This window comes from Scylla paramamosain, chromosome 41 (genome assembly GCF_035594125.1).
Source record: "Scylla paramamosain isolate STU-SP2022 chromosome 41, ASM3559412v1, whole genome shotgun sequence".
Lineage (NCBI taxonomy): Eukaryota > Metazoa > Arthropoda > Malacostraca > Decapoda > Portunidae > Scylla > Scylla paramamosain.
Genome location: NC_087191.1, coordinates 5,027,087 through 5,044,601, shown reverse-complemented (window position 1 = coordinate 5,044,601; position 17,515 = coordinate 5,027,087). Strand labels below are relative to the sequence as shown.

At 40.8% G+C, this 17,515-nt stretch overlaps 1 long non-coding RNA gene across 1 annotated transcript in view; it reads right to left on the bottom strand.

Moving 5' to 3' along the window:
- Positions 1–15,340, bottom strand: part of LOC135092827 (uncharacterized) — a 37,343-nt gene extending 22,003 nt beyond the window's left edge. Inside the window, exons 1-2 of the long non-coding RNA XR_010263086.1 lie at positions 14,990–15,340; positions 11,270–11,392 (exon numbers count right to left, since the gene is read on the bottom strand). This is a non-coding gene — a long non-coding RNA (uncharacterized LOC135092827). The remainder of the gene's footprint in view (positions 1–11,269; positions 11,393–14,989) is intronic.
- Positions 15,341–17,515: the final 2,175 nt, after the last annotated feature.

The window sequence follows — 17,515 nt, the reverse complement described above, 5'->3', positions numbered from 1 at the left end:
CTTTTGCAAAGATCTCCATTCTTGGAGACTTCAATGTTCACCACCAGCTGTTTTCCTCTTCCTTCACTGACCATCCTAGTGAACTAGCCTTCAACTTTGCTATCCTCCACGCCCTAGACCAATTGTTGCAACATCACTGCTATCACATCTATTTCTAAAGCTGAACTCTTCGCTCAAACCTTTGCTAAAAACTCTACCTTGGACGATTCTGGGCTTGTTCCTCCCTCTCCTCCACCCTCTGATTACTTCATGCTACCTATCAAAATTCTTCGCAATGATGTTTTCCATGCCCTTGCTGGCCTAACCCTCGGAAAGCTTATGGACCTGATGGGGTCCCTCCTATTGTTATCTGAAACTGTGCCTACATGCTTGCACCTTGCCTAGTCAAACTCTTTCAGCTCTGTCTGTCAACATCTACCTTTCCTTCTTGCTGGAAGTTTGCCTACATTCAGCCTGTTCTTAAAAAGGGTGACCGTTCTATTCCCTCAAACTACCGTCCTATTGCTTTAATTTCCTGCCTATCTAAAGTTTTTTAATCTATCCTCAACAGGAAGATTCTTAAACATCTATCACTTCACAACCTTCTATCTGATCGCCAGCATGGGTTCTGTCAAGGCCGCTCTAATGGTGATCTTCTGGCTTTCCTTACTGAGTCTTGGTCATCCTCTTTTAGAGATTTTGGTGAAACTTTTGCTGTTGCCTTAGACATATCAAAAGGTTTTGATAGAGTCTGAGACAAAGCTTTGATTTCCAAACTACCCTCCTACGGCTTCTATCCTTCTCTCTGTAACTTGATCTCAAGTTTCCTTTCTGACCGTTCAATTGCTGCTGTGGTAGACGGTCACTGTTCTTCTCCTAAATCTATTAACAGTGGTGTTCCTCAGGGTTCTATCCTGTCACCCACTTTCTTCTTATTATTCATTAATAGTCTTCTAAACCAAACTTCTTGTCCTATCCACTCCTATGCTGATGATACCACCCTGCACTTTTCCACGTCTTTTCATAGACGTCCAACCCTTCAGGAGGTAAACATTTCATGCAGGGAAGCCACAGAACGCTTGACTTCTGATCTTTCTAAAATTTCTGATTGGGGCAGAGCAAACTTGGTATTGTTCAATGCCTCAAAAACTCAATTCCTCCATCTATCAAGTCGACACAACCTTCCAAACAACTATCCCCTCTTCTTATGATATCTTATATCTGGACTTTAGTAAAGCATTTGACAAGGTACCCCATCAAAGGCTCCTGAGAAAGGTTATGGCACACGGGATGGATGGGAAGGTGTTAGGCTGGATAGGGTCATGGCTTAGTGACAGGCGACAAAGAGCTGTAATAAACAGCTCAAAATCTGAGTGGGGTCATGTAATTAGTGGGGTGCCACAGGGATCAGTATTAGGGCCATTGTTATTTCTAATATATATCAATGACCTGGATAGTGGAATTAGCAGTGATGTTAGTAAATTTGCGGATGACACAAAGATAGGTAGATTAATTAGGTCAGAATCGGATGCCATCGCCTTGCAGGCAGATTTAGATAGAATGAATGAATGGATGGATAGATGGCAAATGCAATTTAATATCAATAAATGCAAAGTACTTAGCGTAGATAGAGGAAACCCACACAATAGGTACACATTAAACTATCAAACTCTGGTATGTACAGGGTACGATCAGCAACCAGGGTAGAACAAGAAATAACGGATTCAAGCTTGAAAAATTTAGCTTTAGGAAGGAGATAGGAAAAAATTGGTCCTCAAATAGAGTGGTAGATGAGTGGAACGGACTCAGTAATCATGTTGTTAGTGCTAGGACACTAGAGAGCTTTAAGAGAAGATTAGACAGGTTTATGGATGGGGATAATAGATGGAAATAGGTAAGTATATTTCATACAGGGACTGCCACGTGTAAGCCTGGTCGCTTCTTGCAGCTTCTCTTATTTCTTATGTTCTTATGTTATGTTCTTCAGTGACACTCAACTGCCCCCCTCTTCTACACTGAACATCCTCGGTCTGTTCTTTACTTATAATCTGAACTGGAAATTTCACATCTCATCTCTAGCTAAAACAGCTTCTATGAAGCTAGGTGTTCTGAGACGTCTCTGCCAGTTTTTCTCACCCCCCCCCAGCTGCTAACTCTGTACAAGGGCCTTATCCGTCCATGTATGGAGTATGCTTCACATGTCTGGGGGGGGGGGGGCGGTTCCACTCATACTGCTCTTCTAGAGGGTGGAATCAATAGCTTTTCGTCTCATCAACTCCTCTCCTCTAACTGACTGTCTTCAGCCTCTCTCTCACTGCCGCAATGTTGCATTTCTAGCTGTTTTCTACCGCTATTTTAATGCTAACTGCTCTTCTGATCTTGCTAACTGCATGCCTCCCCTATTCCCGCAGCCTCGCTGCACAAGACTTTCTTCTTTCTCTCACCCCTATTCTGTCCACCTCTCTAACGCAAGAGTTAACCAGTATTCTCAATCATTCATCCCTTTCTCTGGTAAACTCTGGAACTCCCTGCCTGCTTCTGTATTTCCACCTTCCTATGACTTGAATTCCTTCAAGAGGGTGGTTTCAAGACACTTATCCATCAGTTTTTGACTACTGCTTTGACCCTTTTATGGGACTGGCATTTCTGTGGGCATTTTTTTTTTACTGGATTTTTGTTGCCCTTGGCCTGCCACATAAAAAAAAAAAAAAAAAGGTGAAAATGACAATATAACACCGCAGCCAGCCACTCACACAGTGAACCACAGATCAAGTTCTTTACACGGTCTCCTGCCTTTATTGTGATTGTTGTTACATATGTACCGACTCTTGCAATAACTGGGATTATCACAAATTAGTATTCATCTTCAGAACTCACCTATATAATATAAGCACCTAGAAGATTAAATTATTCTCCAGTTCACAGCTCTCCTGCATCCTCGTAAGTGAGATGTTACCAGCGCCGGAGAGCAGTCATAACATGCCAGGCAAGTTACCAGTCATCAGTGTTTGCAGGTCATCAGTGATTGCTGACAAGCAACTTATCACGTCTGCGGAGTTACCAGGAGTTTGGTCTGCTAAATGCTTCGATGAATCCACCCTAGGTTATAAAATCTGTGGTGTGGTGGCAGTGTATATATCTACATAAGGAATGTCTTATCAGCCAATATCAAGGACTTAAATGTCCCCAAACAAGAAGGCATTGAAGATTTATGGGCTACCGTACAATGCCGGTAGTTGCCAGCCATAATTATTGGCTGCATGTACCAATACCCTAAAGCCTACACCACAGCATTTTAATACATACAAGACGTGTTTAGATTAATTAGTATGAAGAATAAGACATTCTTTATCTTGGGTGATTTCAGTGATAACTTACTTGTTAGTAATAGCAAAATATCAAAGATAATGAAAAGGAATAAGCTAACTCAAATAACTGACAAACAAACAAGGGTTACGTCATCCTCATCTTTATTAGATCTTTTTATTACAGATAAGCCCGATACTATACTCTTATGTGATGTGCCTCAAGAAGTTGATGATCACGACCATATAAGTGTTACAGTAGAAATCAGTAAACTTAAGAGATCGCCTATCATTCAAACATTTCGACACCTAGGCCTGGATTCATTAAACTTACCAGCTAGGCCCACTTAGGAGGACCAAGTTACCATGCCGCTACCAGAGATAGTAAATCGCTATTCAGGAACGATATCGTAACAGCCTGGTAAGGTATGAGAGCTGTTGCAGCTGGAAGCCGCCAGAGGGCTCTGGTGGCAGGGAAAAGCCAATCACCTCCAAGCTTACATAAGATGTGATAGGTTTACATGTGCATGTGTTTACAAACACATATGGCTTGTCATTCAGAGTATTTCAGTACATGGATGTATAATATCTCTATAAATATAAATATATATATATTGTTGCGCCCCTACTCCTCCTCTAAGACGACGAGACTTACCACTTGCTGTGTCGGGAGCTGACCTACCCTGACACCCTCCTTCTCCACCGTTCTATAGCTGATCTCCGTGGTAAATAAGGGGAAGAGACGAACAAGGATCACCACGATCTTCCACGCAGTGACAAGAAAAATGTGTAGTTGGGAATGGATGATTGATGAGAAAAAACAACGACGATAGCTTAAGCAACACCGTCTATTCAGGGTAAAAGACACACAGATAACACAACGCAATTAACACAATTGAAGGATGTCCTAAGAGGAGGAATTCGTCAAGAACACGAACCCACCTTCCTGACTATCACTATTAACCACGTGGTTACCAAAGCGGCTCTCTCTCACTCAATGCGGCCTGGGCAGGACGTTCCTCTCTCATCCTCCCTGTGCTTGCCGAGAGAGCTGCTTTGGTAACCACGTGGTTAATAGTGATAGTCAGGAAGGTGGGTTCGTGTTCTTGACGAATTCCTCCTCTTAGGACATCCTTCAATTGTGTTAATTGCGTTGTGTTATCTGTGTGTCTTTTACCCTGAATAGACGGTGTTGCTTAAGCTATCGTCGTTGTTTTTTCTCATCAATCATCCATTCCCAACTACACATTTTTCTTGTCACTGTGTGGAAGATCGTGGTGATCCTTGTTCGTCTCTTCCCCTTATTTACCACGGAGTTCAGCTATAGAACGGTGGAGAAGGAGGGTGTCAGGGTAGGTCAGCTCCCGACACAGCAAGTGGTAAGTCTCGTCGTCTTGGAAGGGTGTGGCTCTGAAGGAGCGTTGGAAGCCATGCGGCGGCTGGCACTACGCGTGACCACGCACACAGGCGATACCTTGGGTGGCATAGGGTCAGGTGGGTCCCCATGGTTGGTCGAGGGAGCTGTTTGGCCTGGCATATTTTCCACCGTCACATTCCCTAACACCAGAGATACTCCATCCACTGGGAGCTCGTCCACTATACCGGCAGTGATGTAACCAGACACCACAGGTGACTGCAGGTAAATCCGACACAGGGGTACCTCACCCTGAGAGAAGAGCCCTTTGACCCGTAAGGAACCTCCTACCTGGCACTGTGAGAGAGGAGGGACTACCTTCCGCAAAACAAAATTATGGAGAGCACCCGAATCCCTGAGTAGAGTAATAGGTATGGAAGGTTGGGAATCACCATGCAGAGACACTGAACCACTAAAACAGTATGGTTTATAATATTCATGAACATCAGAGGGGACATTATTACAAATATTCTGAAAATTATGGACCTTGCCCAAAGCAGGAATATCACCCGATGGGGACACCGGCTCCACCAAAGGATCATTAGTCTTGCTAACCAAGAGAGCGGGGCTGGCATTATACTTTCCTCTTTTGGGGCATTTATCTTTAAGGTGACCCGTCTGCTTGCAATAGGCGCAGCGGCTCACAAGAAAACATGTGGCAAGAGTATGATTGGGCTTCTTGCAGTAGGTGCAGCCAAGTTGATTGGTAGGGAGTTTGTTAGAAGTGGAACCAGCCGTACGCACATCTCGATTAGCAGACTCACCTGAAGCAGATGGGGTGAACCTGGGTCGTCCGGACAGATGAGACGTGGAGGCCGATTCCCTGGATCCCATGACAGTGGAGTTAGGCTGGAGGGCTGACTGACTGAGAGGCACCTTGCGGCTGAAATGAACATTTGGGTTTAATATGAGATAGTGGTCAGAAGCTGGTCCAGCAGACTCCAGGTCATGCTTTCCCAGCCCCTCCAGATAAGATTGTAATTGAGGAGGCATGCTGGATTTCACTTCTTCATACACAAATAGCTCTAAAAGTTTCTTATAACTTCCCCCAACCCCCTCACTGTCTACCCAGCGTTTTGCTTGGGCCATTTTCTCCCTGAAGAATTCTACGCAAGTCTGGTTGGGTTGTTTGAGAGTGGATCTGAAGATTTTCCTGTAGTGCGAGGGGACACGCTCATAGGCCCTCAAGACAGTGGACTTGATTGTAGAGTAGTCACGGGATTCTTCGGCTGTCAATGCAGTGTACGCCTGTCTAGCTGCCCCGGTGAAGACATTGCTGAGGAGTGGGGCCCAGCGATGGAGAGGCCACTGATGTATGGAGGCATTCTTCTCGAATTGCGAAAAAAAATCCTCTGGGTCTTTCTCACAGAAGGGAGGGACGTACTTCTCAGCTTTATCATCCCGGGACATCTCCCGAGCCCTATTTTGCTCTCTCAGGAGTTCCAGACGGATCCGATCCCTCTCGATGCTGAGCTTGGCCCCCTCAGTATCCCCAATGAATGCAGGGAAGGCTTCTTCTACCTCCTCTTGGCTAAATATATTTTCATCGACTAGATGCTCGAGGACGATATTTTGAAGATGAGCCTTGTTGAACGAGGCCCTGACTTCCAGCTGGAAGTGGGTAGCCAAGCGGGCCCACTGACTCTTTGGAAGGGGCACAAGAGCTCCAACTGAGGGATTCTCTATAAACTCCTCCAGATCCAACATGTTTGCTAATAAAGAATAGAATTCTAGAACAACTAACTAGCTAGCTAATGGAACAGCCACAAAGAAAGGAACACAAGTAGAAATCACGAAATGATATCAATATGAAGTGATTTGGTCCCTAAAGGGATAAAACTTAAGCTGCACAGCCACCAGATGAGAGAAGCAGAATGATACAGCTAAAAAGTAAAATGCCAACAATACTAGAATACAGTTACTGAAAAACACTGGAGAACACAGATAAAGGAGCACTGCACCAAGTAGACTACCCCCCCAAAACACGTGGGATGATACAGTACAGCAACTCACAAAATCAAAAGTGGATAACCGAAGCACTGATTTATATTATTCATCCATCAAGAAAATCACATCCCGGTCAGGCCCCCATTTGTTGCGCCCCTACTCCTCCTCTAAGACGACGAGACTTACCACTTGCTGTGTCGGGAGCTGACCTACCCTGACACCCTCCTTCTCCACCGTTCTATAGCTGAACTCCGTGGTAAATAAGGGGAAGAGACGAACAAGGATCACCACGATCTTCCACACAGTGACAAGAAAAAATGTGTAGTTGGGAATGGATGATTGATGAGAAAAAACAACGACGATAGCTTAAGCAACACCGTCTATTCAGGGTAAAAGACACACAGATAACACAACGCAATTAACACAATTGAAGGATGTCCTAAGAGGAGGAATTCGTCAAGAACACGAACCCACCTTCCTGACTATCACTATTAACCACGTGGTTACCAAAGCGGCTCTCTCTCACTCAATGCGGCCTGGGCAGGACGTTCCTCTCTCATCCTCCCTGTGCTTGCCGAGAGAGCCGCTTTGGTAACCACGTGGTTAATAGTGATAGTCAGGAAGGTGGGTTCGTGTTCTTGACGAATTCCTCCTCTTAGGACATCCTTCAATTGTGTTAATTGCGTTGTGTTATCTGTGTGTCTTTTACCCTGAATAGACGGTGTTGCTTAAGCTATCGTCGTTGTTTTTTCTCATCAATCATCCATTCCCAACTACACATTTTTCTTGTCACTGTGTGGAAGATCGTGGTGATCCTTGTTCGTCTCTTCCCCTTATTTACCACGGAGTTCAGCTATAGAACGGTGGAGAAGGAGGGTGTCAGGGTAGGTCAGCTCCCGACACAGCAAGTGGTAAGTCTCGTCGTCTTAGAGGAGGAGAAGGGGCGCAACAATATATATATATATATATATATATATATATATATATATATATATATATATATATATATATATATATATATATATATATATATATATATATATATATATATATTTATATTTATAGAGATATTATACATCCATGTATAATATATATATATATATATATATATATATATATATATATATATATATATATATATATATATATATATATATATATATATATATATATATATATATATATATATATATATATATATATATATATATATATATATATATATATATATATATATTTCAGACGGTTACCTCTAGTGTGTAGCGGTTCCAGGACTCATTTAGAATACTAGCAGAAATTATTACAAGCTCCTCGTTAGACAGACACATATTAGTTTTTTTTCCCCAGATAGCAGAGTGTATGTCACGTGATTATGTTGCTCTAAATATCGTTCCATCATGTAGTATGTAGAATTCCATCTAGTTTCTACATCCTGAATAAGTTTTTTTTTTTTTTGAAGGTTGCTTGTGCTGCTCTTGCACCTGCAGAAGCCTATCAGAAGCCTTCACGCTGTGATGCAAAAAAAAATCTTACGTCTTTATTTTATTTTATTTTCTATTTATTTATTTATTTATTTATTTATTTATTTATTATTATTATTATTTTTTATTTTTTTTTTTTTTTTTAGCTTCTGGGTTCTTAATGAAATCCTGAACAACTAGATTAAAAGTGTGTGCAAAGCACGGGATATGGTGAACATTCATTTGTTTTATTGCTTCAAGTCATATTAGCAGCATTGTCAGTCACAGTTGAGTGAATTTTATCTAAAATGTTCCATTTATTGCAGACAAGTCTTATCTCTTCTGCAATATCATCTGCTGTATGGCACTTAACCATACGAACAGTATCAAGCACAACAGACTTGAGGACCCACTCTGGAGATATATAGTGAGCAGTCACAGTGATGAATGCCTTTGTCGGGATGTCCATATGTCTGTTGTTAAAGCAATACGCTTAGCTTTCCCCAGCTCTTGACGGACTCTCTCTACCTCTCATTTATAAATAGAAGGTAAGAGAGTCCTACCTATCTCTCTGCGGCTTGGCAAGTCATATCTGGGGTTGAGTCCAATTACTAATCTCTTGAATCCCTTGTCTTCAACAACAGATAGTGGTTGTAAGTCTTCCGCTATCATCCTGACAACCAGATCAAGTTGTTTCTTTTTATTCTTGTATGACTGAACCCTAGTGATGGCCTCGACCAGTGTTGACTGAGAAGAGGTAGATGGTCTGGGGTGTTTGGCAGCAATTTCCGTACCTGTATCCTCCTTGATCTCCGCATATCCAATATAATGTTTGGTGCGCAGGTGTTTTTATCATGTTCGATGTGTTTCCACCGTACTTCGGCTTATCTTTACACATCAAGCATACAACGACGTCAGACGACGTATGCTCCATATACGTCCACACTGGAGCTGTTCTCTTCCGCTTGGATGCCATTGTTTTGCGTGAAATTTGGTTTAATTAATAAGTGAAATGTACACCTCCGTTCTGTATGCTCTGACACTGCAAAGTAGGTACAAACACGATATGTGCACCTTTAGCACGTTGCCTTTGAAAAAGACTTGGTGCCTGTAAAAATATTACGTTATAATGTGAGAAGAAGGGTTGGAGTACAATGTGCAAGTAAATTATTTTGAGTGAAAAGTCTCCCTGCATCTTCCTGTGATAGCCTCGCAGGATTTCAACAGGAACCATGAAGATTATTATATCATCGCGAGCCTAATAGCAACAACAGTAACAAGCCATTCCACAGCTTTTCCAAAAAGGAGTTCCTGACTCGTTTCAGCAGTTAGGGCGAGGTGAGGCATTATTGCTGGCTCACTCATTCCGTGCCTCACCGGCACGATGGAGTAGGCGTGGAACGCAGTGACATCTGGTCAAGGCTGTGATTACCGTTGTCAGGAGCATCATTAAAGTCAGAAACAAGTTCACTGACATCAAGGAGAAAAAAATGTATAACTTAACAGGGAACAGCTACAGGTGAGAGAGTTGTTACATATTTTGACATATCAACAATAATGTGGAGGAAGTGCCTCCACACAACTAAAATTAAATGATAATTGGGAAAGAATGACTCATCTCATTTTTTATATATATATATATATATATATATATATATATATATATATATATATATATATATATATATATATATATATATATATATATATATATATATATATATATATATATATATATATATATATATATATATACATATTATATGTATCACCACCAAATATATGAAGATGTTTGGTTAGGATACACACTTTTATTTAGGTATTGTTTGCTAAATAATTTAAGTTTTATGTTTCTTATTCATAATACTCTGAATTTCCCATAGGTGAAGGGCAAAGCACAATTGGGTCCAACAGGGTGTGGGCATGTCAGTCAGTCAAGAAGCATAGCAGAAGGTGGTAACAGGTAATTAATTGATGCATCATGCATTTTATGTCAGTACGAGTATATCATCTATACTGAATTAGGTATATGCTAATTTAGCTACAGTTTTTTTTTTCTTTTTTTTTTATAAGAAATCAGTACACTATCCCTCCCACAAATGGTTTATGTCCTTATTGTGGATTAATATATCAGCCTACAAAATTAACTGGTTGTTGGCAATATATGTGCTTTTTATAGCCCTTCTTATTTAAGCCCTGCATCCCTTGTCTTCTTCCAAATAATATAGACTGTGAAGGCACAACTGTGAATCATTAGTGTAGGACCTTATATCAACATTATTAATCACTCACTAAATAATCTAGCAGTTCTCCTACAGCTAATTTCAAGAACTCATAAGATAAAAATGATAAGAAATTTTCATAGTCACCATCTTTGGTTTAATTTTTTTTTTAAATGAATAATGGTTTGAACTTTAATGAATATGTTAACTGGATTCTTTCCATGATTTCCATGAATATGTATAATTATTATATTGATGGTTCTTCATTATTTTCAGTCAGAGAGAGAGAGAGAGAGAGAGAGAGAGAGAGAGAGAGAGAGAGAGAGAGAGAGAGAGAGAGAGAGAGAGAGAGAGAGAGAGAGAGAGAGAGACTATGAAAACACATTTTCGTTGACAGCCCTGCAGCGAGCCAGTCCAGCTTGGATGCCTCCTCTGTATTCTTAAGCTTCTGAGACATCATCATCAAGTAGTGGCTCTTGAATATTCAAGGGAATTCTTCCATGGATGCACATGTGCAACTGCATCTGTATAACTGCTTTATGAGCACTCTTAACTGGGTGGTACTGCAGGGTGCCACCTGACTCATACAGACAGAAGAATCTGGATTCCAGTGTCCCATATGTCTGCTGTATCACCACATGTGTCATTGTGTGGCTGTTGAAGGCGTGCTTGCCCACAGTTCTTGGCTGGTTCAGGAGTCATTACTTCATAGGTGACATTGGCATGCTGACAATTACTTGCAAATTTTTTGTTAGAAATTTTTAGCACCAATTTTGTAATGTCTTACCACTAAAACTAAACTGGTAATATAATTTGATAGCTGAAAAACATGGTAAACATGAAAAACATGTAAACATGGAAAAACATGGTAAAACATGGTATTAAAGTTTCATACACATCAAATGAAAATGAATACACAGAAACAAATGAAAGATTACTCACCAAGGAGTCAAAAGGTGCAGGATTTCATGGTGAGGTAGACATCCATTAGATCAAGCCAATCTCTGAAGACTCTTTCTCTGCACATCCCGTCGTGTTCTATGGCCCACAGGAATTCCATTAAGGCTGAAAAAGTTAATTTTATGAACAAGAATGTTCTTATTTTATTTTTATTTTTAGATGATAGTAATGTTTATAAGGAATAAGCACAAAAATTATATATGATGATTAAAGGCAGTTTAAAATGCAATGTTAGTTACAAAAGCTTTAGTAACTTGTAAAGAAACAATAACTTTTTCAGAAGTAATGCAACTTAAGTAATATTGGTCATTATATTCAAGAAATTTTAATTTTAGTTAATCCAAAACCATCAGTGCATCCAATTTATAATTATTCCTTTTCCATCTCTGGCTTCACACAAGTTAATTTATAATTATACCTTTTCATTCACTGGCTTCATACACATTAACTATTGCAGCCTCAAAGGAGGAGGCAGTGGGCACCTGCCGAAACAATAGTTACTTCCAGTGAGATCTGAAGCACTATTAAACCCAGTTGTGACTTCACTGAATGCTTATCTCTGTGTCTCACAATACAAGAAGGCAGTCTAAAGAAAACTCTCTTCCTTCACACAAAACTACAAGCACCTAATAACACACACACCCTTCACTCAAAATTCAAAATCATGGCAACTCCTTCGCCAGCCTTGCAGTCCACATCTGGGGAGGGAACCACAAATGTCCCCAGGACAGACTGATCTTCTGGTACTGATCCTAAGTGTCTTGACGTCAACCTCAACTTTTTCTTCATTAATTTCTGCAACATTCGTGGTCTTAGATCTAATTTCCAATCTGTAAAACATCAACTCTCCTCTAATAAACCTCATCTTCTTTTCCTCACTGAAACACAAGTATCTGAGGCAACTGACACTAGCCCTTTTTTTGTTCCCTCTTACTTTCTCTCTCCTAATTTTCAACCCAAGGTTTATGCGCACAATGACTTAACTTGCTCTCGTGCCCACTCTCTTGAATCTTCCAAGTTTTCCACCATCTGGCTATGACTACAGAGTCACTCTCATACTAAATTTATCTGTACTGTATACCTCTCACCTAACTCCTCTGATTATAAGAAATTCTTTGACTACTTAACTTCCAAAATGGAGCACATTCTGACTCCCTTCCCTTTTGCAGAGATCTCCATTCTTGGAGACTCCAGTGTTCATCACCACCTTTGGCTTTTCTCTCCCCCTCACTGACTATCCTGGTGAACAAGCCTTCAACTTTGCTATCCTCCATGACCTAGAGCAACTGGTGCAACCCCCTACATGTATTCCTGACCGTCTTGGAGATGCATCCAACATTCTTGACCTTTTCCTATCCTCTAATCCTTCTGCTTATGCTGTTACATTCTCTTCTCTGTTGGGCTCCTCCAATCACAATCTCATATCTGTATCTTGTCCTTTTGCTCCAGTCCCTCCTCAGGATCCCCCTAAGGGGAGGTACCTCTGGCACTTTGCATATGCTAGTTGGGGGGACCTGAGGAGGTATTTTGCTGATTTTCCATGGAATGAGTAATACTTTCGAGACAGACACGTCTCTGTGTGCCAAGCGCATAACAGAATCAATAGTGTCTGGCATGGAGGCGTACATCCCTCACTCTTTTTCTCGACCTAAACCTTCCAAACCTTAGTTTGGAAGTCTATTCTTGTGCTATACATGCCACAGCCTGTTCTTTTGCTATACATGATAGAGAGGTGGCCCACAAAAGTTACTTGAGCCTTCCATCACCAGAATCTCATGCACTTTATATTTCTACCCAGAACCATGCCAAGTCTGTTCTCCAACTAGCCAAAAATAATAGAAAGTGTTAAAATCTTTGAAGATCTAACTCCCCTCATGACTTCTGGTATCTAGCCAAAAACATCTCCAATAGCTTTGTTTCTTCTTCTTTCCCTCCTCTTTTTTCAACCAGGTGGCACCACTGCTATCATATCTATCTCTAAAGCTGAACTCTTCACTCAGACCTTTGCTAAAAACTCTACCTTGGACAAGTCAGGGCTTGTTCCTTCCTCTCCTCCACCTTCTGACTACTTCATGCCACCTATTAAATTCTTTGCTATGATGTTTTCCATGCCCTCGTTGACCTAAACCCTCGGAAGACTTATTGACCTGATGGGGTTCCTCCAATTGTTCTCAGAAACTGTGTCTCCATGCTTGCTCCATGCCTTGTCAAGCTCTTTCAACTTTGTCTGTCAACATCTACCTTTCCTTCTTGCTGGAAGTTTGCCTACATTCAACCTGTTCCTAAAAAGGTTGACCGTTCTAATCCCTCAAACTATCATCCTGTTATTTTAATTTCCTGCTTATCTAAAGTTTTTAATCTATCCTCAACAGAAAGATTCTTAAACATCTATCACTTCACAACCTTCAATCTGATCACCAGTATGGGTTCCGTCAAGGTGATCTGGCTTTCCTTACTGAGTCTTGGTCATCCTCTTTTAGAGATTTTGGTGAAACTTGCTGTTGCCTTGGATATATCAAAAGCCTTTGATAGAGTCTGCCTCGCTCAAACCAGACCAAAGTCTGCTTTGATTTCCAAACTAACCTCTTATGGCTTCTATCTTTCTCTCTGTTTCCTTTCTGACCGTTCTATTGCTGTTGTGGTAGATGGTCTCTGTTCTTCTAAATCTATTAACAGCGGTGTTCCTCAGGGTTCTGTCCTGTCACCCACTGTCTTCCTATTATTCATGAATGATCTTTTAAACCAAACTTCTTGCCCTATCCACTCCAACGCTGATGATACCATCCTGCACTTTTCCATGTCTTTCCACAGACGTCCAACCCTTTAGGAAATAAATAGTTCACACAGGGAAGCCACAGAACGCCTGAATTCTGATCTCTGTAAAATTTATTATAGGGGCAGAGCAAACTTACTGTTATCCAATGCCTCAAAACTCAATTCCTCCATCTATCAATTTGAAACAACTTTCCAGACAATTATCCCCTCTTCAGTGACACTCAACTAGCCCCCTCTTCTAAACTGAACATCCTCGGTCTGTCCTTTTCTTATAATCTAAACCGAAAATTTCACATATCTCTAGCTAAAACAGCTTCTATGAAATTGGGTGTTTTAAGACGTCTCCGCTAGTTTTTCTCACCCCCCCCTGCTACTAACTCTGTAAAAAGACGTTATCCGCCCATGTATGGAGTATGCTTTACATGTCATACTGCTCTTTTGGACAGGATGGAATCAAAAGCTTTTCGTCTCATCAACTCTTCTCTGACTGACTGTCTTCAGCCTCCATAGCGGAATTCAGACGCATATAAGTATCAGTACCCGATCCTCCATGACAATGTAAATGCTCCAAATGGGAATGCATATATGCTTTCAACTCTATGTATTGACAATAAGATGCTGGTGATAAATAACTTGAAGACAGAAAATAGTTATTACAAGAGAGGCATGACTTATCAGAAAGGTGGAAGGTGGATGTCAGAACTCGATGTTTGTTTGGCTTCGTATGGAATTGTAAAAGATATTAACTCTTTATGTCCATAAGGAAGAATACTTACCATTGGATCATGCTCCTATAAGGATTAAGGTTAAAGTTCCAGGTATCAGCCTAGACTGCTTATAGTGTCGTGCGTGCCACCTTGGAGAGTATATATGTTCACTGAGCCAAGAGGAGCATGTTCCGATGGTATGCAGGCCCATCAAATTTACCTCTATTAATAATGATGTACAGTAAAATCCCTCTTATCCGGCATCAACAGGACCCCCAACATGCCGGATACTTGAAGCATGCCGGATACTTGAACAGAAGTGAAATTATGTCCACAATCACCACCCTACACTCACGCATCTTACCATAACAAAGATCAGCTGATCGCTGTGCCACGCGTCACCACCCACGCTGCCACTTCACACTCACCAACACACAATACTACTGTACTAACATTCTCTTTAATACTTTCCTCTTATAAATAAGTTGATGGGTTACAAAAATAAAGTACATATACACTTATTTGCTTTATTCAATATTAACCAACATATATAGCATACAATAAAGATATGAAAATGTACGAGTGTTTGTGACACTTTTTCGCTCCCCACACCTCTCATTCAACACCCTCCGGGTCATCATCATCATCAGATTCTGTACTTGTTTGCCCCACTTCTTTTCCCTTACAAGCTACTTTAAAATGGTTTCTAATGTCTCCTTGTTTGCAGCTCCTTCTTCTTTGCAGCAAAACTCATTCTCAATGCAGTGAAGGGTCATAACATCTCGGGTTGACATGTATGTGCACTGCTCAGCAAACCTGACAAAGCCAGCTATGTGTTTCGCAGCCTGTTCCCAAGTTACTTTAGGTTCATTATCATCATCATCATCACTATCATCACTAATTTTCTCTAAATGATCTTCTACTACAGCGTTGATAAGTTCCTCGTCTGTGAGAGTGAATGTTACGGCCTGATTTTCATCCATGTCCACCCATTCCTGTAACGCTTCATCTGTCACTTTAAGTTGCACATTTCCCCCCATTTCCCTTAGCTCGCTCACCCCTGAATTTTTCATGCCACCTACAAACCCTTCAAACTCTTCATCATCCTCATCATCACACATCATCAAAGGGTACAATTTGCGCCAACATCGCATCAATGTTTGCCTTTTAACGTCTAGCCAAGCAAGTGAAGCCATGAATATCGCATCCTTAACATTAAACTGTTTTTGGAACTCGGGGATTGTGCCGTCCTCATAATTAATCATAATTTAATCGATTTTATGAGTACACATTGATTTTTTATTGATTTTAAGGCTCAGGGAATAATGTGCCGGATACTTGAAGCTGCCGGATACTCGAATGCCGGATGAGAGGGATTTTACTGTATTTTGTCGCAATATGAGTGATATTGATGTGTCAAATTATGAGTATGTTAATGATGTGAATACTTTTGCAGAGAGCATATCTGATGCCATATATGAGTGTGTCAGAGAGCCGCGACTTCGGCGTGATGCACCGTGCTGGTGACGCTGACGCCAGCCTTGCTAACCGGTGGAACAGGCTGTTGCAAGATAGAGACGATAAGCGGGTGGTGCAAGCCATTAACTGGAAAGGTGACATTAAATGTACTTTCTATTTCTTTATTTCCCTGTAGGCTTCCTAGAGTTGGTTACTAGTAATTTCACATACATTTATTTCTGTAGACCTGCTATCCCTAATAAGAACTTGTTCCCGGATTCTGAGTCCTGTGCATTATTCTTGGAACATATTCTAACCCGATCCCTGCACTTACAGATGGTTCAAAATCTGAAACTTGAGTCAGATATGGTGTTATCTTTCCTTCATTCTGTCATGGCAGTAGCCTACCCAGTGGTGCCTCTGTTTTTACACCACAGCTTTCTGCCACCATCCAAGCTTTGAGAATTATTTTTATCTCATCTTTTACAACTGTTAGCGACTCGTAGTGTTCTTTCTGCTGTGAAACATTCAGTCCTTCCCTTCATCTCTTGTTTTATCATTTCTTAAGTGGCTTCAAGTTTTATGATGTAGATGATACCATGCTGGGTTTTGCTGAGTCCCACCACATCAGGAATGAGAAGGTCGATAGGCTGGCTATAGAGGCAAGAACTCGGGTTGCTCCTTTCATTCCCATTCCATTTTATGACGTATATATATATATATATATATATATATATATATATATATATATATATATATATATATATATATATATATATATATATATATATATATATATATATATATATATATATATATATATATATATATATATATATATATATATATATTCCATTATAAGGGTGGTAGTTCTTGCCAGTTGGCAGGGCAGGTGAGAGGCTTTGGTTACCACCACTAAGATTATTAATGTTACTTTCTATTCATGGATGTATGTCCATGTGCAGGAATGCCGCTCAGAGACAGCACTGGGCCCTGGCCCCTCCTCCGGATGGGTCACACTCATCTCACTCATGGTTTCCTCATGTCCCGGGAAACAAACATTTTGTGATGCCTACTTAGTTCCCCTTACAGTACAACTATTTCTAGTTGAGTGTGCTAGTCTGGTGGAGCTGTGGGAGCGATACCTTTTCCATTGTTGCGATGAAGTTGGGACTTTCCAGGGCCCATATTAATAAAGACTCCCCATATTAATAAAGACTCCCAGGAGTACTCCTAGGAGCACTCCTAAGAGTGGTATTATACTTGACTTTGCTTCTACAAGCTGCTC